The 9,611-nt window shown below is 44.7% G+C and overlaps 1 non-coding gene across 1 annotated transcript; it reads left to right on the forward strand.

The window, feature by feature from the left end:
* The first annotated feature begins 3,974 nt into the window (after positions 1-3,974).
* LOC126016478 (small nucleolar RNA SNORA32) lies at positions 3,975-4,092 on the forward strand. Its single transcript, XR_007498275.1, has one exon. It is a non-coding gene; the product is annotated as a small nucleolar RNA SNORA32 (small nucleolar RNA).
* Positions 4,093-9,611: the final 5,519 nt, after the last annotated feature.

Raw genomic sequence — 9,611 nt, forward strand, 5'->3', positions numbered from 1 at the left:
AGCACTGCCAGGTGTGACCCAAAAGCCAAAAAAAAAAAAAAAAAATCTAGATCATTTACTCATGATCTGCACCAGGACTGATTATCAGGTCCTACATCCAATTAGAAAGGATAGTAGTGCAGTGTATATCTCAAATTTCCTAAAAATCAGTGGATCCACTCTTAATTCTAAGCCATTGTGGGATGAGGTTCTGCCTGTTCACAGAGAAAACTGGCTTTGAGGAAGGCAGTTAACAGAATTAGGATAGACTTGAAGAAAGTGAAGGAGTCAGGTCTCTTTCTGCCACTGCTAACTGAGGCACCTTGTTAAAATTCTTATGTCTTTACTTTCTTGCCTCTGAATTAGAGGTAATAAGAGCCTATACCTCTCACAGCAAACGAGTGGGGAAATCTACATTGGCAGAAATGCTTTGAAGATAATAAAGTAATATGAAAAACAAAATATTACATTTAGGGTACATTTTTCATTTGCAGAATATCAGAGAAGCATAAAACTGTCTCATCTTAATGAAACTCATAACCAGGTAGGAAATCCCAGCTTTGCAAAAATCTAAAATAATAGATTTAACAACAATAACATTATTAGGGGTGCTGTAAAGGCACAGTCATATGCAGTGGGGAAAAGCCCAGGATTTAAAGTTAGATAAATGTGAAGTAAATATCACATCTTAGTCATGTGATTTTGAGCAATTCACTTACCTTTTGAGTCTCACTTTTTTTGACAGTAAAGCAGAGAAAAGCATCCTCTGTTGCATTGCTTTGGAGATATCAAATCATATGAAATATGTACAGAATGCTTACACAGCACCCCACACAGGAGATAAACTCAATAGTTGCTAGTTAACAGAGGACTAGAAATTTCTCTTTCTTTCTACTTCCTGCCCTTACTTTCAGAACACATACCCCTGGGTCCCTGGGAAATGACTATCTTTTAGCATATTGATCAGGCCTGCAATGACTTCTGCCCTTAAAGAAGTTCCTTGAAGCAATGGATTAACCTTTTCCTAGGATATTTATCGACAATATATCCTTAGACTTTGCTTCCTATCTCTTAACTGGTTTTGGAATCACCATGAGATAAGATGGTGCTTTGAAGCCCTCAGGTCACAAATGAACTCATTTCTCTCTTCACTTAAATCTCAGCTTTTTGTGGATGAGAAAGTAAAATGGTCCAACTCAAAACATGGTCCAGATTTCCCCCACTTAACCTGGAGAAGAGCAGGGACTGAGAGATGGCAGTGTCAAGAGATGAATCTGAAAAAAAGGAGGTCCCCTCAATGGGGTTCTCTGTCTTGTGCCAAGATCTTATTTGAGCACCAATGTGTTTCTTCCAAACTCCAGGAAAAAAAAACCCATCAGTCAACTGGATTTAGAGGGTGAATCTTTCCATGTAAGAATAAATATGTGGAAGCTAGACTTGGAAGATTGTCTGAGATTGTTTCTTTTTGTCAAAAACAAGAACTGAACTGCCATGAAAGTGTTGTCACTTAAATTAAGATTCCTTGATGGCTGGGCTAGAGGAAGAGGAATTTCAACCCTGGATGGTTGATGTTGAGAGACTGACTAGATGCTTTTCTGCTTTAATGCAAGACTTTCATGTCACATCAATTGCTGTCTTTCTTCACATGTCATTATTATAGTATTCATCACAGAGTCATCCCGATGTCTTCTTCCTTTCCAGTCCCTAAGTCAGAGCTGGTTAGACAGCAAGCTCAGAGTTGCTGGTTGGTAGGAGATGTAGAAACCAGGTAATGATGGTCTTGGGATGTGCCATGTGCCACTACCTACCTGATCAAAGCTTCTTCTCTTCAATGCCGACAACTCCAGCAACAAGAAGTGGAGGGCTCAGTTTCCCACCTTCCTTTTGGAGCAAATGTTCTTTACCATGATCTGATTAACTAGGCATGGCACTTGTTCTTTCTTTTCTTTCTTTCTTTCTTTCTTTCTTTCTTTCTTTCTTTCTTTCTTTCTTTCTTTCTTTCTTTCTTTCTTTCTTTCTTTCTTTCTTTCTTTCTTTCTTTCTTTCTTTCTTTCTTTCTTTCTTTCTTTCTTTCTTTCTTTCTTTCTTCTTTCTTTCTTTCTTTCTTTCTTTCTTTCTTTCTTTCTTTCTTTCTTTCTTTCTTTCTTTCTTTCTTTCTTTCTTTCTTTCTTTCTTTCTTTCTTTCTTTCTTTCTTTCTTTCTTTCTTTCTTTCTTTCTTTCTTTCTTTCTTTCTTTCTTTCTTTCTTTCTTTCTTTCTTTCTTTCTTTCTTTCTTTCTTTCTTTCTTTCTTTCTTTCTTTCTTTCTTTCTTTCTTTCTTTTTATTTAACCAACTTTATTACATACATGATTGTATTTGGGTTTCAGTCATGTAAAGAACACCACCCATCACCAGTGCAACATTCCCGTCACCAATGTCCCAAATCTCCCTTTCTCATCAACACCCTCCAGCGAAGACAGGGAACACCAGTCCCCCCTCATCAGTTGGTCTTCCTGAAGGTACTGCTCCCAGAGATCGCCACCTATAGGCTCCTCCATGGCCCTATGCACGCTGAGCATAAGTCTACCAGCCACACCACAGGAGCCACATTCCCGAGCATATCGGCTCGAAGATTGAGGTTTTGTGGTAACCCACTGATAGCCAATTTGAAATTTGCTTTGTCACTGGATAACCAATGGAAATATCTAAGCTCATCTCTGTGAGCAATGACAGTTGTCCTCAGACACTTTTGGGTACCACCCCACTTACCTTATGAGCTGGGATCTTACTCAGATTCTAAGGGACCATGTAGCCATTGCCTCCTCACAGATATTGGACATATGCATTCCAGAATATGCTGAATGTCCAGGGGCAAGTTTCCTCCTTGCTGATGGCGCTTTCTGAAAACTCATTTAAACATTGCAAAAAATGCCGTAGTGATTAGATGATTAGAAGGTACACCATTTTTTTCCCCAGTAAAATTTTTCCCCTTGTGCTTTTGAGTTGTAGCATTGTTTATGATATATTTATTTATTTATTTATTTTTGGGTTGGGGCCACTCCCAACAGTGCTCAGGCTTTACTCCTGGTTCTATACTCAGCAATTATTTCTAGTGTGGTGGATCGTGTGGGGTGCTGGGGATCAAAACCAGATTGACTACATACAAGGTAAGCAACTTACCTGCTGTACTATCTCGCCAGGCTATTGCTTATGATTTAAAAGTTTTATTTATTCATTATTTATTTTTTCCACATCTAATGGTGCTCTGGGTTTAGACCCAGCTTGGTGCTCAGAGGTTGCTCCAGATGGTGCCTAGGAACCATATCATGCCAGGAATGGAAGCTGAGCCTTCTGTATCTTTTCGGCCCTCAAAGATAGTTTTAAAAGTTGAAATAAACAGATGTATTTGAAGTGGAACACAAGATTCTTATACACGTCTAAGATAAAACAGGCAACTTCTCAAAACTTTCCTGTGTGTTGCTTGCCGCTCGGGCTCCCCACTCTCATTGCCTGGAGGGAAAGACTTTTTTCTCTGCTGTTTGAGCTTTTTCAAAGACTTGAGTCCTAAATAAGGCTCTGCACAGAAAAGGAAGAATCTAGGAAGTTCATGTGTGAGGAGCAGATCAATCCATTCACCTTGGATGGGGAATGAGAAGATGAGATTACCCTTAGCTCCTTTCACATTGGGCAGTGGCCTCTGTTTCCTTCTTCCAGTTCTTTCAGGCAAACAAAGGCTCTGGCAAAGGGGTGAGGGGGCAGAAGAGAGAGTCTCAGTGGAGTTAACCATATTTGGAGGATAAACAGCCAGCTGTGTGAACAACATGATTTTTTTAAAACTCATTGTGCCTCAGTGTCTCCATCTGGAAAATGGTTATATAATTCAGAGTTGTCATAAAAAATGCACATCTGCTAAATTATCTAAAAAAGGTTTCATCACTGCTCAAGTCATCTTTTTGTTTTTTGTTTTTGGGTCACATTCGGGGCACTCAGCGATTTCTGAATATAGAAATCTTGTAAGGTCATTACCAAGGCTTTTAGAATGCAGTTTCTGGATTGCTGTGGACATGACCTGAGAGAAAACACCTGCTGGCTTGTCTCTGCTACCTTGTAGCATTCAGTCAGAGGGGGACATTCTCTTCAGCATTCTGTGGAACTGGTCTGGCACTGGCCAGTCCCTAGGGTGATGATTGCTTTTGTTCCTTACAGGGCTGAGACTCAGCGGGGAGGCAGAAGGTGGTCAGAGAGGAGGCATCCCAGAGTGAAGGATGATGAAAACTGCACGCAGGGTGGCGACTTAAATAAAACTTTATTTATACTTCAAAAAAAAAAAAAAAAGAAATCTTGGCAGGTATGGGGGACCATATGGGATGCTGGAATTTAAACCACCATCCGTCCTGGATCTGCTTCCTGCAAAGCAAATGCCCTACATCTGTGCTCTTTCTCTGGCCCCTTAAGTCATCTTTTTTATTGACTTGGGCTCTTTATTCCCAACCCTATCTCCAGTCACTCCAGGTAAGTGGAGCCAGAATTATCTTTGATGATGGGGCGCCATTTGGAAAGCTGGGCAAGAGGCAAGAGTCTGTGAGATCTGGCCCTCAGTTCACACCTCTGGAGGTCAGCCTCTGCAGGATATGCATATATTATAAAAGAGTTGTGCTTAGTTAAAAAGATAATAGTCTGAGGAAAGGGGCTGACTGGATGATTTATGGCCTCTTAATTCTCTGAAGGCCCTCTTGCTGCAGGTCCTGTAATCATTCTTACCTCTGCATCTCTCCAGAGCAGACATTCCAAAGACTTCTGCATTATCTGGCCTAGTCCCCTTTGAGATGTCCTGGCCTTGATAGACTAGCACAGATAAACAAATTTCTGTTAATATTTGTCCCTTCCTCTTTCTGTACTTACTGGTTCAATACATACTAGATGTGAGGGACAGTTAGGACTCTCAGTCCACCAGGCTGTGAGCCCCTTTGACCCCATGCTTTTCTTTCTTATGTCTGCCTTATTTTCTTAATCCTCATGTTAACCCTGCATCGGGCCCATTCACCTAGGGACAATTCCCCCCCACCTCTCACCTTTCTTTCAGGACACAACTAGGAGAACCACATTGAGCCAAACCTTGAGTAAGGCCAAGGGCAGGAGTTACTCCTATAAACTGGCAGAGATGAGTTTCTAGGTGCCAGGAAGTGCACAGCCCTAATTGCTGTAAGCAGCTCAGGTGTCAGACCAGCAAGGCCACAAGCCAGTTTCTTCATCATAAAGGAAAGAGCTGCCAGTGATTTTCATAGCTTGATTAACGCTCTTCACACTGCTCTCCATTGGGTGCAGAAGGGAAGCCCAGGGAAGATGGATGTTTCCTATTACTTGATGTAATGACTGTGAGGCCAGCTAATGAAACCTTTACAGTCTGAGTTTACAGGGAGAAAACCAACAAACACAGATCAATTCTTGGGTTACAATGCCTTGATGAATGGCTGTGGGCCTGGGGGTGCTGAGAGAGTGCTGGGGACTAAAGAGGAAGAGGAAGTGCTGGGACTAAAAAGAAAGACCAAGTAGCTTGATAGAGACCAAGGGCATGGGGGCCCGATGGGGGAGTCACTTAAAGAGAAGGAGTAGGCAGCATTCTGGAAGGTGGACATGATGCCATTTGAGGCTTTCATGTCAACAGCCAGGTCCAACAGGGAGGATTTGTGCTTCACTCCCTGCTCAGATAGGGATCCCCACTTTGGTTGCCTCAGTCTCTGTAGCGGGGATCCCCTTCCTCCACTAAAGAAAACCTTATCCCCAACATTTTCACTCCTAGTTGTCATCACAGTTGATTGCGTAATGCAGGCTGTGCTTTGTTTGGAATCTCTGCCTCAGCTTCTTGAGGACAGTGCCTGTCCACTGAACTCAGACTTTCAGAGCCCCCCCACCCCCCAGGGCAAAGTGACACCAACTGCTGTCTGGGAGCAAACAAGACAGTGGCAGCCGCTGATGGAGTGCACATTCATCTTCACAGGCATTGTTTCCACGAGATGATTTTTCATGGTGGAATAGCAAAAGGAAACATGCCGGCTTTGACCACTTCTACTTTCTTGGCTTGATCATGCATGAAGCTACAGGACACACCTCTCTCACCTCCCAACCCCACCAGGCCCCCTTCTCCACTGCATTGTTTATTTTCCTGGTTATTGTGCTCAGTGTCTTCTGGCCCAGCTCTGCTGCAGGGCAGGTTGACATGGTACATTAGTTCTTGAAGTGGTCACAGGGCCCTAGAGATCCCTTGTAGGCAGCTCAAGAGGAATTGCAGGAGGAAGAAATGAACCAAACGTGGTCATGATGCTTTAGACCGGGCCTCCCAGTGGATCCAGATCAAGGAGGATGGCTCTGCGCCTCAGTTTTCATTCTGCACAATGGAGATGATGATCTTGGTTTTTAGATATCAATGATAGAGACGGATTCACAGACCGCAGGGTTGGAAACCAGGCAATTGGTTCTAACAATAGCTACTCACCACTGTGTGGTGAGAGCCCCTCACCTTAACAGAGCATGCTTATCCTGCTATCTTCATCCCTAGGGAAGGTCTTTGGAAAACCTAGTACCCCCACCCCACCCCCCAAATACCTGATGAGAGACCTGATGTTGCTCTGGGTCTGAGGACTGTGTTGTATAAGACATGTTTTTGCTGACTGGAAATTTTGGATCAGAGGTACTATGTATAGTATCGGAGCATGGAGCCCTCCTAAGCAGAGGCTTAAACCTGGGGTGACATGGTCCCCATGCTCCAGGAGAAGAGCCCCAGGCAGGATTCTCTTGGGAGTGAATCGCTTCAGTTCTGCTGATTCAGTAGGGATAGGTGAATCAGCAGTGAGCCTGCAAGTGGAGATAATTACAGTTTGCTCTGGGTGATGAAGTTAGCCTGGAACAGGGACATGATTGGGTGTTTAAGTAGGGCAGGCAGAGGCCAGGAAGTGAAGTAAAAGGGCTCTGCCAAATGTTCTCCATGCTCAGGGGGCTCCTGTGCCTGCGCCAGTCACCTCACTGCTGTCTGTGCTCCTGGTCAGCATGTCTGGTCCTTGTCATTGGTGAGGGCACAGCTCAAGCATTCTCAGTGGCTTCAATGCCACTTTCCTTTAGTGCACACACATGCCTGTCTCTGTGTTACTGAGCGCAGAAGCACATGTATATGTTTTCTTTATGAAGCCAGGTGCGGTACACACATATGTTTCCCATGTGTCAGGTGTGGATGTACACACAAACACATTTCTATGATGTCAGGTATAGGAGCTCACATATACATGTCCCTTAAGATGCCAGGTGCAAGTACACATACATATACATTCCCCATTTCAGGTGTGAGTACATACCTACATGTTCTCATTTCACATGTAAGTACCATGCATAGGTTACATGTTGGTGGTAGCACACACATGCCCATTCTCTATGAAGTTAGGTGAGGGTGTGCACACCACATACAGGCTCACACATATATATTCCACACCATGTCATGTGTGGGTACACACATGTAGGGCTTCCTCTGTTCCTTTCCTCCATGGGGAACCATTATGAATGCTCCTGTCCAGGCCATTGGGACCATGGTCAGCCATAGTGCAGTGCACATCCAGCACCCTCATGGAGCCAGGACACTGAACAAATCAGGCAAGTCCTTAGTGTCCTGTGACCTGGCATCTTTCTGGGGTGCCTCTTCAGGCAGCTCCCAAAGAAACCCAATACTACCTCTGTGGAATATTTCACTCTTCACAGTTGCTCTATGTGTTGAAAAGGTTCATTCACCTCAACAGATGAGGAAATAGGCCAGAGATCATGAGGCAGTTGCCAAGGGGGTTGGCTGAGAGTGGTACAGCACAACCTGACGCTCTGGGCTCTGGTTCCCAGGAGACTAATGGAACCAGAGAGAAGTGCCTTGGCACACTTCCCAGAGTTTGCCCACAGCCTCTGGATGAGCCCATCTGTGGCCCCTCCCATGTTGCTGAAACCCAAAGCAAATCTGACTCGAAATGGTTTGGAGATGGCTGGAGAGGCCTGGCTTGAGAATCTGTGCCCCTCGCTGAGCGGGAATGAAAAAACCTGCTGCAGAGCAAGTTTGCAGAACAAGCTCTCCTGCTGTGAGCCTCAATTCCCAGCGGCTCGCAGCAAAGTCCTCAGGTGGAACAGGAGGGGCAACCAGAGCATGTGCAGAGAAATCAGGACAGAGAGGCCTGAGAGTCTCCAGCCTGGAACCAGGGAAGACCAAGTGAGCTGATGTAATCTGAGCCTCATTCCCTGGCCACACAGCCTCCTGCTACACTTTCTTTCCAACTGTCCTGTGAGAGGGACAAGCCCTCTTGCACACAAGGAAACAGCCCAGCCTGATGACCTAACTGGAAAACCCAGTAAGAGTTGAAACAAACTGACTTATGATGGAGCTCAGTGGACCAGGGAAATGTAAAGATGGCATTAGGTGACACTGGCTCCTTGGATGCCTCTAGCTACCTTTCCTGGCCACCAACAGCCACTACTCTGCTTTTAATATCAGGCCCAGCACCAGCTCTGCATGGCCTCTCTAGACTTCCCACCTACGTCTTGTAGTCAGAACAGCTGATATCAATCCCAGCCTTCATGCCCTGGTCTAGCACATTAATAGGGAGATAAATATTGGGAATGCAAAGACAGTGCAGCAGGTAAGGTGCTTGCCTTGCATGTATTTGACATAAGTTTTACCCCTGGCACTGCATATGATCCCCTGAATACCTCCAGGCATGACTCCTGAATATAGAAGCAGGAGTAAGCCCTGAGCACTACCATGTGTGGCCTTTATCTTCTCACTCCCCTTATGTGTTGGTGGTAGGCCAATGGCTGACCTAGATTCCATCGTGGTGGCTCCAGAACTGAATAGTGAGGGAGTCCTTTTGCTCGTGAGCCTCACAACCAGTAGGATATTGGATTGGACAAACGGGGGCTTGCTGCTTTTGTCTTTGTTTCTATCAGTGGATTCACCAACTATGGGATCCCGAAGAGCATGAGTGTCTGAGGTATTTTATCGAGATCCTGAAATTTTCTCTAGCTCATCATAAGTATTTTGGGGAATGGCCTCTGTCCTCATTAGTTACTGGTCCCAGCAAATTACCAAATGGCCATTATTATAAAGAAGGAGAATCTGGTTCCCTAGGAGCTTCCAATCCGCCCTTAACAGGAGAGAGGCTTACAATTCCCTGCAAAGCTTCCACGAGCCATTCAGAGTCTACCGTTCTGAGTTTAGTCATTCTGAGTACACTAGGCAATAGACTATGGACATACCCAGACTCACAGGCTGGTGGGAAGTGGGAGTAGAGATGAAGGTTCAAAGTGGCCCATCTATGCTCAAACACTGGCACATCAGCAGTGCTTCAGGAACTGAGGTATAAGTAACACATTGATTACAAGGCTGACCATTGCTTTTTCCAGGACACTGAGAGCCTATCCTAAACCTGAGTGTGGATCTGGGAGTGCCAGGAGAGTGAGGCAGGTGGTCAGAGACTTGGTGCTCACTGGCCTGCTTTAGTACATCTCTTTGACTAGCCCTAGTGGATGAGATCCATCTATCTCCTCCCCAGCATTGGCCAGGAGAAAACCTGGAGCATCACTGGCCTATGGTTTCAGAATTAGATTCCCATGTGTCACACTAAACTACTGGG

This window comes from Suncus etruscus, chromosome 8 (genome assembly GCF_024139225.1).
Source record: "Suncus etruscus isolate mSunEtr1 chromosome 8, mSunEtr1.pri.cur, whole genome shotgun sequence".
NCBI classification, from domain to species: Eukaryota; Metazoa; Chordata; class Mammalia; order Eulipotyphla; family Soricidae; genus Suncus; species Suncus etruscus.